This window comes from Protopterus annectens, chromosome 8.part0 (assembly GCF_019279795.1).
Source record: "Protopterus annectens isolate FY-2018-M chromosome 8.part0, PAN1.0, whole genome shotgun sequence".
Classification (NCBI taxonomy): domain Eukaryota; kingdom Metazoa; phylum Chordata; order Ceratodontiformes; family Protopteridae; genus Protopterus; species Protopterus annectens.
In genome coordinates this window covers 373,772,843-373,792,572 of record NC_056741.1, presented here as the reverse complement: position 1 = coordinate 373,792,572, position 19,730 = coordinate 373,772,843, and positions in this window count along the sequence as shown.

Here is a 19,730-nt window from a genome sequence, read left to right as displayed (position 1 = left end):
AATTTGCGATCCAGGAAGGTGGAATCCAGTCATGCAGGACTAGTGTAATCTGCAGAAATGTACTCGGTTAGTAACCGAGTGCATTTCTGCAAAACCCAAAACGGAGCCATGACAGCTCCAAATAAAGGTTGCATATCAGTCAGGAAGCATGCCAATGGCCAAGTATAAGGGCAATGGCATTGAAAACAGCTTAAAAAATAAAAAATCTACATTTTTTTAGCCAATCTCGGCTGTTAAAGCATAGGGCAGTGGCGCGCAAACGGGATCAGGGGGAAAATAAGAAAATGTACCTAAAATAAGCATTCTAACTAAAATCACTATTCTGCTATTAAAGTCAATGGCAGGTAGAAGACAACATGGCCAGTGAGTAGTGATTGCTAAGGGGGGAAGCTCAGTGTGAGACATGTAACTATTTATTAGCAGGCAATCCTATGCAAATGAGGGGAACGATAGGGAATCCCAGTTTTCCCCAGCATGCTAGTCAGGTCCCAACAGTGTAAGAGCAGGAATAGCTTGGTGCAAGCCTAGGAGTTAGCTGACATCATGGGGGGGGTGTCAGGCATACTGTAAGCAGATTGGATCCCTGTGGCTCAGGTTAGTTCCTAGCTAAGCACAGGAGCGGCCTTAGGTCAACTGGTGCCCTAGGCAAAAGGGTTACATGGTGCCCCCCACCACACCACTCGGTGCCCTCATCCTGGTCTACTTACAGCAAATAAATACTGGAAAAGCACCCCTGTTAGAGCAGTGCCCTAGGCGGCCACCTAGTTGTCCTATGCCTAAGGCCGGCTATGAGCACAGCTAAGCAAGGGGGGTCTGTCTGAGTCTGCCTAGCACTCTTTACATTGCCTAAGTGGTTATGCGCGCTGCACACTGGGTTTTAAAGAAAAAAAATGGTAAACCAGGAAACAGCAGCTCTGTGCACATTTGAGCACTGTGTTTGCACGGCACACCCCTGGGCTTAAACAGGAAGGCGATGGGAAGGGAAAACAGTAGTATGAAGGTAATCTAGGAGAACTAGCATAGCTGGCAGGTGAAATGTATCAGAATCAGCCATTACACAGGCAGCAGACCAGTCCAGCCCAGAACACTACTATAAACTAGGCAAACACCTTCCCCTCTGGTTGTTCCCATACTCTACACCACCAGTGTATACAAACGGGGAACTTTTAACAAACAAAACTACAAAATGATAGGGGCTGCAGCAGGCAACATACAACAACATGTGCAAGAGGCTGAGGGTGGTGAGGATGTGAATGCTGCCGATCAACCCACAGTGAGGAGATGGAGAAGAGTGTACAGACCCAGATTAACCTACCAGGGGCTTCATGAGCTGGATATAGTGGAGCACTATAGAGTGGACATGGACGTCCTACAGCAAATTGTTGAGCTGTGCCAGCCATGCCTGACACACAGAACTGACCAAGGGGAACCCATCCCAGTGGATGCCAAGGTATGTGTAGGCCTAGGAATACTAGCCACAGGTACCTCCCAAAGCTCAGCTGGGGATATCATGGGGATCTCACAGGCATTGGCATCCAGAGTATTCCACCAGTTCCTGGATTCCATGTCAGCACATGCCAGTGAGCACATATATTTCCTCAACACCCGTGAGGTGTTGGCCAGCAATATGTGTCTCTTCCACCAAATGGCAGAATACCCTAAGGTAGTGAGTGCTATAGACTGCATGCACATATGCATCACAGTACAACCTGGTGACCAGGGTAGGGCCTACATCAACCGCAAGGGCCTACTCTCCATCAACTGCCACGTTGTGTGTAATGCCCAGGGCATTATAATGAATGTATGTACTGGCTGCCCTGGAAGCTATCACAATTCCCACATTTGGCATCTGATGCAGCTGTACCAGAGATTTCCCAGTGGGGACATCCCCTATGGTCACCTAGTGGGGGATGCTGGTTACACACTGGAGCCGTGGCTAATGGCACTCATCAGAAATGCACACACACCTGAACAAGAAAACCATAATGAGGCACACACACAAACACACAGACCAGATGTATAATAGAGCATGTGTTTGGGATGATCAAGTCACCAGCTTGCAGCAATCACCAGCTGCATGTACTCAAATTGTTATTGATGTGCCATGCTATACAATATCATCCTGTGGAAAAAGCTGCAGCAGGAACAACATGGGGCAGGGCCACACAGCCCCTCACCACTGCCAAGGCCTGCACAGGCACAGAGTAACTTGGAGGAGGTACAACCTGAGCCTGCCCCAGTAGGCAGATGGAGGCATGCCTAGTATGCCTTGGCAAAGAGGCAATGCACAGCACATACACTGACACAATAGGGACCCAGGGAACGACACCTCTCTCTCTGACTCACACATACAGTAAAAGGGATGCCAAACATGACACTATCTGTGCTCAACCATGTATAGGGTGTGTACTATGTGCATCCAACATAGGCAGCCCTCCAGCACCATCCTCAATCCTGGCACACCCACAAGGTAAGTCAATCAATCTACCAATTGCCAAATGGAGTAGAATGTGTTGTTACCTGTATTTATGGTATGGATGTGAGCATTCAAGGGAATTGGGTGGCTGAATGTTATGGCAGCAGATAGTAGACACACATAGTGGCACCATAACATCTGTAACATAAACTGGAGTCACCATAGTAGCCAGTATTACACAGGCTAGCAAAACCCACTGCAGGAAATGTGCTGGGTGACATGTGTGTCCATATGCCTCACACATGCCAGTCAGGGAGATTCACATACACAACAACAGTCTCAGCCAGCAGGACAGGTGTAGACAAACACAAACAGAGTCTGTGCTATGGCCTCTGAATGATGCCTATGGGTAACCGCCCCCAGGCCTACACAGACAGACTACAGCAGGTCAGGCAGTGGGATGTTAGTTCTGAAGGGTAGGAAGTCAGACACTAATATGTAGGGCAGCCAAAGCTAAGACCTGTAGTATACTGATATGCCTCTAGTCAGTATGATAAGTTAGAATACAGAATGAAATGGAGTACCTGACATACCAGTACAGTCATAGCAAATGTGTGCAAGTGCCAGGTGTGCCCTCCATCCTATGTAGACATGTAGAAACAGTAAGGTGTGCCCCCAGTCATGTGTAGAAATGTAGAAACAGTCAGGTGCCCCCCCAATCCTGTGTAGAAATGTAGTAACAGTCAGGTGTGCCCCCCAATCCTGTGTAGAAATGTAAAAACAGTCAGGTATGTTCCCACCACAACCCTATGTAGAAATGTAGTAACAGTCAGGTGTGCCCCCTCACTCCCGTGTAGACATGTAGAAACAGTCAGGTGTGCCCCTACCCCCACTCCAGCATAGAAATGTAGCAACAGTCAGGTGTGCCCCCCATCCAGTGTAGAAATGTAGAAACAGTCAGGTGTGTCCCCCTACAATCCTATTTAGAAATGTAGCAACAGTCAGGTGTGCCCCACCCACGCCTATGTAGACATGTGGAAACATACAGGTCTGCCCCTTCCCCCAATCCAGTGTAGAAATGTAGTGACACTCAAGTGTGCCCCCCAGTCATGTGTAGAAATGTAGTAGCATGTATAAGTAGGTACAAATCGAGTGGAGCACAGATGCCCAGAGGTGGCCAAGGTAGCAGGATAGGTTGTAGCATTTGCACAATATGCAGGTCTGTGTGTGTTAGGATGATGTGTGTTTCATAATGTGTGAGAGTGGTCAGTATGTATGCATGTTGAGGTAAGACCTGGTGGCCATTGCCCACTACTGCTGATGACAAGGACAAGCTCTCACGACTGCAGTGCCAAAGACAATTCCCACCAGTATAACACATGCTAACAGTAAGCCATTGTAAATGTATGGTGGTAATATGTGTCACCTTCTAAAAGACTGACATGGCATAGCTGTTGGGATAGATATACAAGCAGTACACAGGGGAAAGTACTCCAGACATATCGTATATATTCTGTCACTGTGAAATGGAGACACCCTTGGATGTGTGCATATAGGTATGCATCACAGTAACTGGACCTGTAGTAGGGGATACCGGTGATGTCTGCCTGAACACCTGCAGATCACAAAGGAGGTAGGACTGATGTTTTGGGAATCAGCTGATGTTCCTGCGCATACCAGCATAACTGTAATGTCCCATGCATATCTGTGTGTCAGATGCAAGTAGTGTCCATAGCACACATGCACCCAACCACACAAACACCACCCACAGGCACCTCTCTGGCAATATCCCTGCTGTGGGGAATTGGTACAGTAAGACCCACCTGTATATGGCAATAGCGGAAGACTGCAGCATGCAGTGCAGGTGTCCCATGCAGGTGTGTCCCTAGCTGTAGGTAGCACCCTGCCAGCATCCACACCACCTGATCAAGACTGCTAGATGGTATTGGCATGAACACCTATCACACCTACCCTGTCACCCCAGGGGAATATACTGTATGGGGGTCTGGGACTGTAGGACTGACAGAATGCAACAGCCTGCCACATCTGGCCTGCAGCAACACTTAATGCCTCACAGGCATCTGCCAAATGCCTGTGTCTCACATGTACTGCCAATGCAAGTTATGTCATGGACACCCAAATAACAGCATAACACACTCAACATAAGCCATATGCAAGGCCATGTGGACAAACCACAGTAACATGTCCACCATGTCCCACTGCATGAACTGTGGACCAACACTAACACACACCTGTGATAGGATGATAACTTTAGGGAAAGTATCAGAGAATGTATGCATGATGTATGAAGAGGTTAGAATAACAGAGGGGGTGTGGGAGCATGGGAAGCATGGAATGTGCAGGGTCTGTCACCAAGCTGTGTGTACACACCATCCCTGGCTGCAAATACATAAATGGGTGGCTACACACCTGCCCATACACCACAATAGGGTAAATGTCTGGACCCATGGCCCCTGCCTCTGGCTAACCTGTGCAAATCTGTACAGCTGTGAAACATTACCACAGCAAGATAAGGCCATACTATCATGTTGATGGGCGGACAAGTATGGGATCCTCTGCCAGCACTGTACCAAGGTGCTGAAGTGGATACAAAAACCCAGCACCAAGTGTCTGCAGCTCCCCCTCCAGAATTGCATAACTTACCATGAATACGTAGGTGTCTGCCCACAATACTGGACACAGCTGCAGTCACCCTTGTCCCCCAAATCATCACTGTGAGCAAGAATGTCCACCTGACAGTACACGAGGACAGAAAACATCACTGTGTATAACAGTACACATGTCTGAATATTTCTGCTAACAGTAGTATCATGCAGCTGAAGCAGCACAGACACAATCACCTACAGTACACACTATCCCCTGCACAGTTTGTCCCCATATTGCCAAATGATCAATGGATACCCTGCAGAAACAGTATGCTACCTGTATGTGTACAACACAAAGGTCTGCACTGCAGTACAAACTACCTGGAATCGATCCACACATTCAATACAGAAAAGCATACTGGGCATGCTCACACACTTACAGAAATGAAGGCAGTGTCAGTCAACAACATACCAAAAGGTCATACTGGGCATGTTCACACACTTAAACAAATGAAGGCCAGGTCTGCAAACAATAGTGGACCAGACATATCTGGCAGTTACAGATGTAAGTGCAGATGCTCCTCAGTATGTGGCACCAATGCTTTGCACACACACTGGATAGGAGTACAGGCATATATCCAAGGAAAACACACTATAATAAGCCAAAAGTAGACGTACACATATTTGTGGAAGAGAGTGACTGTCACAAGGGGCAATCCATTATGAGGCCTGTCCCACCTAGCACACAGCCAAGTGGCTACAACCACATGAGGTTTGGATATCACTCACTGTAGACCTTAGCTACTGGTATCTGTCAGCATTATGGACTATGTGGTGCAAGTGCTAACTGTGCAACATGACTGTACAAGGAAGTAGTCATCTAGCAGCTGTATACACATACCTGTGGAATATAGCTCTGCATGTGCCTGCATGTTGTGTGTTAACCTCTAGATGAATGGGTTATGGCCCATGCACACACACTGCCCTCCCCATAGCCCTACTATGACAAGCCCGCTGAGGTCATCCACTTTGAAATACACTCTTGTGAAAGGTGTAGGCCAGTAATCTCCATGGTGCTGCCTATAACTGCATACTGCTGTAGTGTGATAAACTAGTTAGGTAGGAGTTCTAATCCCAGACATGGCAACTGTGTGTGTGTGTGTCATCATCTGTGTAGAGAGCAATGTGTCACACTCACTACAATTCATATCCCCTACTTTGTCAAGGCTGCTGATGTCATACACTGAGAAATACATCTTTTGTAAAGCTGTAGCCCAGTAATATGTGTGGTGCATCCTAAAACTGTGTACTGCTGTAGTGTTATAAACTAGTTAGGCAGGAGTTCTAATCCCAGACATGGCAACTGTGTCTGTGTGACACTGTCTGTGTAGAGAGCAATGCTTTTTAGACTAGTCACACTCACTACAATTCAAATGCCCTACTTTTTCAAGGCTGCTGATGTCATACACTGTGAAATACACCTTTTGGAAAACTGAAGCCCAGTAATTTCTGTGGCATGTCCTGTAACTGCATACTGCTGTAGTGTGATAAACTAGTTAAGTAGGAGTTCTAATCCCAGACATGGCAACTGTGTGTGTGTGTGTGTGTGTGTGTGTGTGTGTGTGTGTGTGTGTGTGTGTGTGTGTGTGTGTGTGTGTGTCACCATCTGTGTAGAGATCAATGCTTTTTAGGCTAGTCACACTCACTACAATTCAAATGCCCTACTTTGTTAAGGTTGCTGATGTCATACACTGTGAAATACACCTTTCAGAAGGGTGTAGGCCAGTAATCTTCATGGCCCTTCCTATAACAGCATATTGCTGTAGTGTGACAAACTAATTAGGTAGGAGTTCTAATCCCAGACTTGGTAACTCTGTGTGTGCATGTGTGCGTCTCTGTGTAGGGAGCAATGCATTTTAGCCTAGCCACACTCACTACAATTCAAATGCCCTACTTTGGCAATCCTGCTGATGTCATTCATTGTGAAATATACCTTTGGGGAAGGAATACTCCACTAATCCCTGTGGTGTGACCTATAACAGCTTCATACTATAGTGTGATATAGAACTCTGGTAGGGGTTCTATTCCCACACATAGCAGTTGTGGATGTTTTGTGTGAGTTTCAATGTCTGTATAGGGAGCAATGCATTTTAATGAAAGTCAATAGTGTAGCCACTCTGAATTAACTCCCTCTCACACCAACAAACACATTTTCTTCATAAAATGAATCAGAGGGAGAAACATGGCAGAAATAATATAAAGAACTTTAACACGGTTAGCGCTTTCACATCACAGATGCTTCTTCAGACCATGAATGAAACAACATAAGCTAAAACCACTTTATATACTTCCTAAGCTCTGCAAGTTGCTGTAATTAATTGATTACATCTATTCAGCACTCAAGTTAAAGAGACAGCATAATAATAGGTATCTAACCAGAGACATACTACAGCTTGCTAACCCCAACAATTTAATACACAAACTGACATTTCATCAGTGAAGTAAAAATCATTAAAACAGATATATACACAAAACAAGTACAGAGTTTTTAATAAAACAAACAATATGAGCAGCTTTTATAAACGTCTTGTTTTTAAATAGGGTTTAATCAATGATTTATCCACAATCACTGCAATTCAAATGCCCTACTTTGACAATCCTGCTGACATCATTCATTGTGAAATACACCTTTGGGGAAGGAGTACTCCCTTAATCTCCATGACGCATCCTATAACTGCAGAGTGCTGTAGAGCAATAAACTAGTTAGGTAGGAGTTCTAATCCCAGACATGACAGGTGTGTGTGTGTGTGTGTGTGTGTGTGTGTGTGTGTGTGTGTGTGTGTGTGTGTGTGTGTGTGTGTGTGTATGTGTGTGTGTGTGTTTGCTAACTCATATCCTGTGTGGAGGTGGTTGTGAGTGTGTAACAACTGGACTCTATGTGGAGGGAGTTTTGCAAATTTCTTATATGGTGGCCCTAGTATATATCACAATGTCCAATGTACAGGGATAACAGATGTGAAATAGCCGAGAGGCTGCAGTGCAAATCCATGCCCCTACATGTGACATCAAGGCCAGGCAAACAAAGTTAGCAACCCTAGTATTACCCAGAGAACACTCTCAATCCATGTCTCATAGACACACTCACTTGCCTAGGCAACAGCCGCTATGTTGATAGTACCCTGCATATTGCCCACTGATAGTAATCATGGTGTGATTGTAGTAGGCTACAGAGGGCATGGCACCCTGTCCATCTGTCCAATAGGCACGTACATGCCGACAGTGCACCTTACACATGTTCCCCAGTGGACACCTGCAACACCTGTGGTGCTATCAAATGTGACCCACAAAGGACATGCCATGCCTGAAAACATGCCCTGTATGGACAGATGCCACTGAAACCAGAAAATGCTGGTATCATGCTATCAATGTATGTGCAGGGTAAACCTGCTGTCCATTACTATTTCCCACCACATGAGGCCAGGACTGACACATCTGATGATACCAATCTGTGTACACAACATGGGCCAGACACCCCAGGTACAGTTCCACATGTCATTGTACATGCATGTGGAAGGTGTGCACATCCTAGACACCATACATGTCATGGACTAAGGAACACATACATGGCAAGCATTGCACAGCATTGGCCATACACAATAGTCACCCAGGTGACTGGATGGTGAATACAATATCCACCTGTGTGGGTAAATTCAGAAACTACACCCCTGAGCCACAATGCAGACCATTGTCATGTGGGCTGATGCCAAGGTATACCCATCAACTAGCCTTGTATAGCTGTCTGGCACAGTTGACCACTTCACACCCATGAAGCAATGCACCCATGCATGTCAGTACTGGCACCATATGTGTGTGTGTGTGTGTGTGTGTGTGTGTGTGTGTGTGTGTGTGTGTGTGTGTGTGTGTGCGTGTTGTATGATGCATATGATCATATTCACATTCACTAGAACTCCCGTTAGCATACTGAAGCATGCTGTCCAATGTCAGACACCTCCACATACCCTTTGCCAATATAACCTCTGTATGACCCCTGTAATGCATGTGATACCTGCACAGTAATGTGTTGTGGCAATCTCATTAGTGATGAGTTGTATTCCTGGCTCTGACAAGTGTGTCAATGTGTGTGCATGTCTGTGAGAGTGTGGCTGTGTTGATACTGGCACTTGTTCATGCGGACAGGCATGTGTACTACACCTACCGTATAGCTACCATATCCCTGTTGCAGATGCCACTCACCATCACATAAACGTTTTGAGGGCTCCTCAACATGTAACCTATGAGGCGCATCTGATAACTGCATAGAAATGTGATAGTACTACATAGTCATCAGGGGTTTGATACCCTGTTCTAGTAGGTGTGTGACACAAACAACCTTAAGTTTTACTCTCCCACCCCTCCCTGATTTTACTTTGCCTCTGTCTGCCTCTCTCACTCCCTCTTGGGTGGATGTGGAGACCTACACCTGCTTTGCTTAGGCAGCAGCATGTGTATTTTAAGTGATGCTCATGATCAGCTGATGGCCTCTGCACGAATTGCAGCCCTTCTCTAGCTGATTGCATGTGGAACAGCTGTGGTAACATTCCCATTGTCAATTGCATGGAAACACACTCCAATATCTAGGAACATCATGTTGGTGTTGGGCTTTTTCATTCACTGTGAGCAGGAACTCATTCTGTTGTTTGGCAAACAGCATTTAAGATGGATTTATGATTTACCTCTAATAACATACACTGTGGAAACAGGGCAACACACAGGAGGGGGATGTGCCTGACCTGACTACAGACTGTAAGTGCTGCTATACTGCATTTGGAGTAATGTTTGTTTAACAGGGTGTTTGTGAATATGGCTGTCCTACATGTTTTAATAACTGCCATGTCAGTGCTATGTTTATGAGGGAACCCTTTCTGTAGGGTCATCTGCAGACTGGCAGTGTGTGGTGCCTTTTGTTTCATGTGTTCCCCACAGAGCACCTATCTGTGGATTGCAGAAGGTAGTGTGAGGATTGCAGTCTGTAGATGGTGACAGCCGTGAGAGTTACTGACTTCATATCTCTCATAGGACATATGTTGCAACAAACCCTGATACAACAGTAAATGTATAAGGTTATCACAGCAACATTTCAATATTGACCCTGTTTATGTACCTCCAGCCACAAATCTGTCAACCTTTGTACATATGTCATGCAGTAAGAGGTGCATATGTGCTGTACACCATAATTAGTGACATCATAACTGATAACAAGCCAGTGAGATATCAGACTCCTACACATGTTATGTATAGTAGGGGTTATATTTGATTACATCACCGAGACATTATGTGGTTGTGTGTACAGTACTGAGGTCTGTGTACGTAAGGTGAATGTCGATAGTGTGTGTATTGATAATATGTACTTTGGCCCATGTACATACTGAGGTAGATGTCATTGTTCTTGGTCCCATTCTATCTGATGTTACATGCTGCTCCACTGTATGTTACCCTATCGTCTTACATGTTTGTAGGGCCATACACACACATGTCCCCTACCACAGACAGGCATCAGACCACAATGTAAAGTGGCCCAGTACATGTAGGGTTAGTGTGTTAGTGGCACATATGAGGATGGTGTTGAACAAATAGTCCATATACTGTAATATAACTCTAGCTTACCATACGTGGCTGTGGCTGTGTTCACATTGGCTGTGGTTATGCACTTTCACACTGAAGTATCATACTCTGTGCTGTGACATGCCTGTAGAGCCTGCTATATATGCAGGTACATGTGCATTCCCACATAGGAAATGTAGGCCAGTGTTGAGCCAGTCTGTCTGTAGCCTGCGCAGTGCTTTGTTACATGCCTAGCAGCTTAGTGTACATACCCAGTGAGATGTCATGTCCAGATACTTGCCAGATGTATGGCTGCCGGTCCTCCCTTAATAGTCATGTATGTCATACAGAGCAGTGGGATGCTGTACAGATGTATGTGAATATCTAGTGGGTAGTATGTGACCATGGCACCTCTGGACCAGTGGTTATTATGTGTCAGGACAGACAGGGGTGTGTGACTGCATAACCTATGGGGGCAAATGTATACCAGTCATTACGTGTTATATCCATCTACATGGCTGTTAACATCCACATTGTCTGGCTTGGTCCACATGTCTTGCACTAAGGGGTTCTGTGTACACCTCTGGACTGTCCAGAGTGTGTCAGAATGTCCACATATATTAGCCAATATCTCTGCTGTAGTCCACAGGAGCATTACGTGCTAGCAGCGGTACTGTACTATGATGTCCATAGGATGCCTGTCAGTAGTCAATAGAGCACATGTTAAAAGCAGATGTGACCTCCCACACACACCACGTCTGTGAAGACAATCCCTATTACAGTAGCAATAGTCTACAAATATACCTGGTATACACACCTGACATCCCCTTGCACTATGGAGTTGGGACTATAGGGGCTGAGGTAGGGCTACACTCCATGTTCAGGACATATGGTGAAAATATATGTATATATAATTATCCAGATATCTATATAGATATATACACATATACATATACATATTGATATATATAGATGTATATGTGTATGTATATATATATATATATATATATATATATATATATATATATATATATATATATATACATACATATATATATATATATATACATACATACATATAAACACCCAGATATATACATCTACAGAGCAATATATGTCTACACATATACAGATAGAGATACATATGCGCATATATGTATGGATATCTACATATATATTGACAGTAGTAGGTACATCTGCATAGATATGTATGCACATATTGTTATAGATATTTACGTATATACCAAAATAACTAGGCATATCTGTACACATAAGATGTGCATACATATAGCTATATAGACATATATCTATATATACATATACTTATATCTATATACACACACACACACACACACACACACATATATATATATATATATATATATATATATATATATATATATATATGTGTGTGTGTACACACAAAGAGATGTACACATGGCCATATATATGTAGCACTACACAGATGTGTATACAGACATATGTATGAATATACATGTGTATGTACATGTAGACATATATACACTTATGATACGTATACAACCATATTCCTGTCATGAGTAAACCTCACGGTTGTGTATAACCTCCCAGATGTATCTCACCTTATGTATCTGCTATGTGCACATTATGATAAACAACATATGTGATGCAACAGTCATATTAATAACAAGGATTACACAATTTTGGAACTAAAGGCAATTGTTCAATACTATATATTCAAACACAAATGAAAACTTAACAGAAACAGGAACACCATTGGCAGAACAGAATTATTCAATACTACTCAATATGTGTATTGACAGCTATATTGGTAAAACAACAGCTATCTTCACAGTGATCATGGCATACTGGTTAAGTGTTGTGACTTCAGTGTACAGGGTCCTGGGTTCAAGGGCTGTTCATTTTGTTGCTGGGCAGAACTAGGGCTGTCAGATACAGTGTGGTTAATTCAGTTTTGTGCTGCTTTAAGTGAGTTTGTATGAAGCTAAGCAGTGCTGAACTATGGGTAAACGTACCGGTGCTTACACAGTGTAGGCAGCACTTACCAGTGCACAAATCCGCTAATCTGTTATATTGCAGCAATGTTGATACTTGCTAAGCATAGCTTAGCCCTGGTAACCAGGACACACCACCCAGTCTGATAACCTGTAATAAGTGTATACAATGCCATGTAAAATACATGCATCTATGTGCTGTCATTGCAGTAGCAAGGGGTGTGAGTGTCATGTTTGGGACACAGACATATACGAGGCCTGTACAGCACTGTTATCCATGTGAATGTGCTACATACAGGCGTAGTAGCCCAGGGTACGTGCTGTCACACTGGCATGTAGTGTATCATGGCAGTACTATTATTGACAGTGCTAACCCATACAAGAGCAGAGTGCTTAATGGAGTACTGACAACAGGCACACCTGCAGGCATGGCTGGACACCAGGGCCTCCCTGTTGTATCCCTTGTATGTGAGTTCTGTCACAGTATATACCCCTTACTGGATAATGACCCATCATGTGGAATGTAAGTGTAGACTACCATCTGTACAGCACGTTAGTGAGGACATCTGACATGTAGTTATGACATACATATTGTTGTTAGACGTCTATCTGTCAACACACTCTTGCTACTGCATAGCTACTTGCCAAGCTGATGACTGTCAGTCTCTGTACAGATGTGCAGATGGCAGGTATCCAGGTGGGATATGTACAGACAACCTAAGCTTGACTGACACTGACATGTCTGCCCAGCTGTGTAAGAAGTGGCACATATAGGAGATGTCACCCTGTATGCACCACATGCCACAGGTACCTCCACTACACTACCGCAGTCAACCAAACATGCTTGGGTACAGGTCTCCATCACAGACACTAGCCATGTGCTGTAATGCATGTTGCATACATGTCAGCTTGATCACTTCAGTGGCCATGTGCAGGAGGCACCTTGAGGATTGCCTGATGCATGTCATTCTCACCCTGAGGGTCATGACAGTAGTGTCTGTCAATAGATTGCCCACTGCCACCGGTCAGGTGGCAGGATAACACTATACACACAACCCCTAGACAACCAATCTCTCCTTTGACAATAGCTAGGTACACAGCTATGACCACTTGCAGGGATACACCCCTGTACAGACACATGTGTACATGTGCATGACTGAGTACAGCAGTGTCAGTGTGTTAGCACACCTGTACTTGGGAATTCCATGAGGGCCTTCACAACCACTGCAACACCCACTGCCATAGTCAGTTGTGGCTGCTGCTGTATGGGACATTACATGTAGCCTGTTAAGCTCCACCCATACTGGCTACATGAGCCTTGCAGTACCAGTACAGCAGTGTTGTACAAATTGGTTGATAGGCATGAGATACCCATTGTGTTCTGGCATATGTGTGTGCAGTTGTGCATGTCCATATATCTGTAGGGTACAGCATTCCGAGGCCACATACTCCTATTACAATACCCATTGCCACACAGTAGTACAGATAGTGTTATTGCTGCCCATAGGCAAGGCATGACAACGCAACACCCTACTACGCGTGTGGCATGTGCATGAGATGCATATCCCTGTAGTACCACTGTTGGGGTATACTATGGATTGTATCACAGTCGTGTCATCATGGGTTTCAGAGAATACAATATCCACTGGGGGATGTGGATGCTGTGTACACTGTCATTACACCAAGGTACACCCGGTATATGTCCACTGTCACCATCAACCATGCAAGTAACTGTTACCACAATCCAAGCCAGTTATGCATGTGATGTGTGCAGCCTACCTGTAACACATTGGACACACAGTCAAGTTAGTTAGCAGCGATAGGCCCTGGTATCTCAAATATGTGTCTGGCTGTTATGTGTCTGTAAATGTGTATATGACAGTATGTCACACTACGTATTGTCCAAATACAGTCATTACATCCCCCATTAGCAAACTGTACATGTCTGGGGATGTTCTGCATGTAACATGCAACCTGGGACATACCTCACCCTAAATGCTGTGCGGTGTGTGCAATGTAAGCCACACACTTCAGTATCACTACATAGCTAGGAGAGGGTCTAGTCCCAGTGTTGCCAGGTAACAGTGTGCATGTATGTGGATGGGTCTACATTGGGTTGCAGGGTATACAAGCCTCAGTGGGCCACCTGTCCATGTGGCACAGGCAATAACCGGTTTAGTAATCTGTGACATGTGTTCAACTGTACCCCAGATATTTCACAGCCATGATGTCACCACAGTGACCTACCCCATTGTGGAATATGACTGCAGACCATCCTCGTGCTGACACATGTACACCTACAACACAAAGGATAACATTATAGGGACTGCAATCAACCAGTGTTACTAACAGCTATAAGGCATCATTGCTGGATGGCTACACTACCTGCCATATATGCATTACACTCTACTCCCTACAACATGTTACACTGCTGTACTGTGGTACACTGTGGTACAGTCACCGTGTGCATCACAACCATATCAGCCTGTCCCTGCATTGATGGTATGGATTACAGGGATGTGGCACAGGTATCATCATATGCATAGGGCATCCTAGTAATGACAGATGTACACATACAACACAAATGGGTAACATTATAGAGACCACAACCAACCAGTGTTACTAACAGCTATAAGGCATCATTGTTGGATGGCTACACTACCTGCCATATATGCATTACACTCTACTCCCTACAACATGTTACACTGCAGTACTGTGGTACACTGTAGTACAGTCACTGTGTGCATCAGAACCATATCAGCCTGTCCCTGCATTGATGTTATGGATGACAGAGATGTGACACAGGTATCATCATATGCACAGGGCATACATGTGCTGACATATGTACACCTACAACACAAATGGATAATATTATAGAGACCACAACCAACCAGTGTTACTAACAGCTATAAAGCATCATTGCTTGATGGCTACACTACCTGCCATATATGCATTACACTCTACTCCCTACAACATGTTACACTGCAGTATTGTGGTACACTGTAGTACAGTCACTGTGTGCATCAGAACCATATAAGCCTGTACCTGCATTGATGGTATGGATGACAGGGATGTGACACAGGTATTATCATATGCACAGGGTGTGATGTTGGCTTGCCAGAGGTCGAGGGTGGGCCATACATTTGACACCATGTGTGTGGGTGAGGGGTGAGCTGGGTGAGGTGATGTGGTGTGTGTAGGTATGGGGTTGCCCTAGGTTGTTTGCATAGTGTGTGGGTATGCATGGACACAGTTCTGCCATGCGGCTGCCCTACACAGGTGTTTATGGACAGCTGCAGACCATACCTGGCAAAGTGCACAGTTCACTGCCTCTGGCCATGGACACGTGGACTATGCCTGCTGGAGTTCCATGGGCACATCCAGGTACAGGCCTCAATGTGCTACTCTCACCTTCTGATGACAATTGTCCGATGGTACCAGGTCCCTCCTGGGACTGGCCAGGACCACGTGCACGTGACCTACTGTGGTGTGGTGTGGACAGCGCACCCCCACACTGCCGGGGCTGCTACTGCCACTATGGGATCCCCTTGGTGTCCTAGCATGCCACGTTGACTGCCAGCTGTCGGTGTTGCTGGCCCACATCCATGTGGGCGTCACTGCATCCCTACCACACATTGAAGCACGGTCACACCATGGCTGGTGAGGTCCATCATCTCACTATCCCATATATCCGTGAGCTTGGTATAAGCATGGATGGCAACTGACAGTTCATGAAGGTTGTCACTTACAGATGCAAGAGCAGCCCTCTGCAGCCTTAGGCCCTGCCTGGTGTAACGTTCCATACATGCCTGCACCGCCATGACAGCCTGTAACATGAACCTGCTGGTACCAGCTATGTCACCTATGCCAGGAGCATGAAGTCCAGTGGCTGCTCCATGAGCACCCTGGGACATCCGCCTATGTGGTGCCCTGCTGGATATCCGGCTATGCCTGCTGCAACCAGACACAGTAGGCATGGTTACCACACTTCCCTGTGCACTGCCACCAAACGCCAGCTGTCCCTCCACTATGGCCACTGGTGATGGGGTATGTGTAGGCACTGAAACTGTGTGCGGGGTTGGGGGATGGCTAAAAGATGGATGCCAAATGTTGGTGCAGTGTCGGTCCCTGACAACCCCACCTGTGCCTCAACAGTACTATCATCATCTTCAGTGTTTGTATGGACACCAACATCAGATTCCATGCAGGAGAGACCCTGATCCACCTTGCCACCTGTGGGGGAAAACCATAAATGCACTTTACAATGTGTACAGCATTGCCTAACAGTACACACACTCACACACACACACACACACACACACACACACACACACACACACACACACACACACACACACGTACACATGCACACACTCACGCACACACGTCCGTAATACCTACCTGTCCATGGCTGTACAGACAGCCCCACGTATACGTCCATGTGGTACCCCATCCTGCATCACACTTGTTAACATACACGCATTGATACCACTCCTTAACATATCAGTCCTCTAAATGCCTACACAAGCAAACACACCACAAGACCTGTTACTACATTACCTGCCTGTCTTGTGTGTAGTGGTTTTACATGGCCTCACTGCTGTCATTTGGTATGCACCCTCTGTATGTTCATACATCATGAGCATATGTGTGGAATACTATGTTCTATGCATAATATCATGAACTGGTATGGCATGTGTATGTAATGCTCAGTACATGCCAGATATGCTGCTCATGCAGCCTATCATGTGATAACTGTAATATATGATGCCTGTGCTGTGTCACTAGGTGATGCCCCTTTCCCTGGATACCACTTCACCCATGTACACAGTATTGCTGTGCACATGTTCTGCACCCTGCCATGTACTGTGCACCACACCTCACAGGTGTACTACCCATTGTGGAATGTGTAGTACTATGTCAGCTATGTCAGCTTTAATGCTCACAGCTCCTATGCTTTTCAGCAACACATACCTGCGATGATATGTGGGCAGTTGTCATTGGTGAATGCCTGATGCCTGATTTACAGCTGTCAACATCAGTGGACCATGTATGATCAATCCAATACTCTTACACTGACAACCATCAGAACATACCATGGCTATGGGGGCTGTACACATCTTTATTGATTTGACGCACCCATCCTTAATCTGCCATAGGACCACATTACCGCATATCTTCGTAGTACATGAGCCCGATATGTGACATATGTCCTGTACTTTCGCATGCAGTGTGTACAGATTGTGTTAGGTGTGCTGCTGCTGACCGCGATGCATACACACTGTGTGGGCATATGTGGCACACCCTTACCATGATGGTTTATCACACCTCTTGTTGTGTCTACTACAGCAGTCACTGCTCCTGGCAGGGGTGTACCAGCGTGGGATTTCTGCATTTGCCAGTGTATGTTCACTCTGCCTCGCACATGTCCCCCTATTCTGCATGATTGCAAGGTCTACTCATGTGCATATCCCATGGTGTTCACACACTGCCATTACAATTTCTGTGGGGGTAGGGTTACAGCTGCCACAGGTCCTGAACCTGACTATGTGCAGATAGAGCCATTCATAGCATCCTTAGGATCCCTGCTGCAGTGCACTGGTGTGTCATGCTGACAACCCCCCTCCTTCAGCCTTTATGCAGATGCATGAGAAGTAAGCCCTACACATGTGTGTCACTTTGCAGTGTCCCATACACTGAACACCACATGTTAAAGCCTATACCCAGCTGATAATGTGGACTACTGTAATGCCTTATGCCATAGAGTATCTCTGCAGCAGTTGCCATTGTCCTACAGGTATATACACTGGTGTTGCACTGTATATGGGTGTTGGTCCGAACATGTCCCTACTGTAGGCCATGTCTCCCAACATTATCTTACTCCCTGTGGACACATTCTGCAATGACAGGATGTTAGTTATCATGCAGGTGTCTGACATACCCTTCCAATACCCCATCATGGTCACCCCTGTGATGCCATGCATTTCACAGCAACAATACGTGCACATGTACAGCATGCATTCATGGTAGGTGTGTTAGATGTGTGCATGGAATATGCCATCGCCATTACATACCCGGTGTGTTGGCAAGCATCTACATAAACCATACTCACCAGTTACAGGCTGCTGCCTTGGTGGTATCCCAGATGGACCTACATAAGAGGGTGACAGATGCAATGTCAGTGGCCACACCTGTGGCAGTGCTACAGGGTGGGTACAGTATTACAATACACCAATGGTACATTTCCACAATACTACCACATCTGGACATCTGTTTATCACTACAATGCAGAAGCACAATATATCTATGAGATGTCAGATAAGCATGATCTACCTGTACCAATGCGGATGTATACACAACAGTGACTCACCAGTTACAGGCTGCTGCCTTGGTGGTATCCCAGATGGACCTACATAAGAGGGTGACAGATGCAATGTCAGTGGCCACACCTGTGGCAGTGCTACAGGGTGGGTACAGTATTACAATACATCAATGGTACATTTCCACAATACTACCACATCTGGACATCTGTTTATCACTACAACGCAGAAGCACAATATATCTATGAGATGTCAGATAAGCATGATCTACCTGTACCAATGCGGATGTATACACAACAGTGGTCTACTGATGTGCCCTGTATCCTTACCTGCATGCTCCTCGGCTGGTGTGTGGGTGCCACCCACATCCAAAAAGGTTTCCAGCGGTTGGTGTCTGGCCAGACGGGAAGGTGCCACGAGGCTGGCCAGGAGCTCCTCCAGATGTGCCAGGGGGGGATGGATGGCATGGCCCCCCCTGTGGTGAGGTGATCCCCCCAGACTTGCAGCAGCATGCTGACAGGCATTGTGAAGCAGGTCAGTACAGTGATGCTGGACCTGCTCATAACTGCGGTTGTGCAGTCCGACATCATTGACCCTGTGGACTAGGTTGTTCCACAGGGTGGTCCACTCCTGCTGTTTATGGACAGCCCTGGCAAACAGCACTGGGTAGTGCTGGATCAGGTGTGATATAAGCACATCATTCTCAGCTGTTGAATAGGTAGGCAAGCGTGCATGTGACTTCTTGGTTGAAAGACATAAAGATGGAAACAGGTCTGAGTAACTAATACAGCAA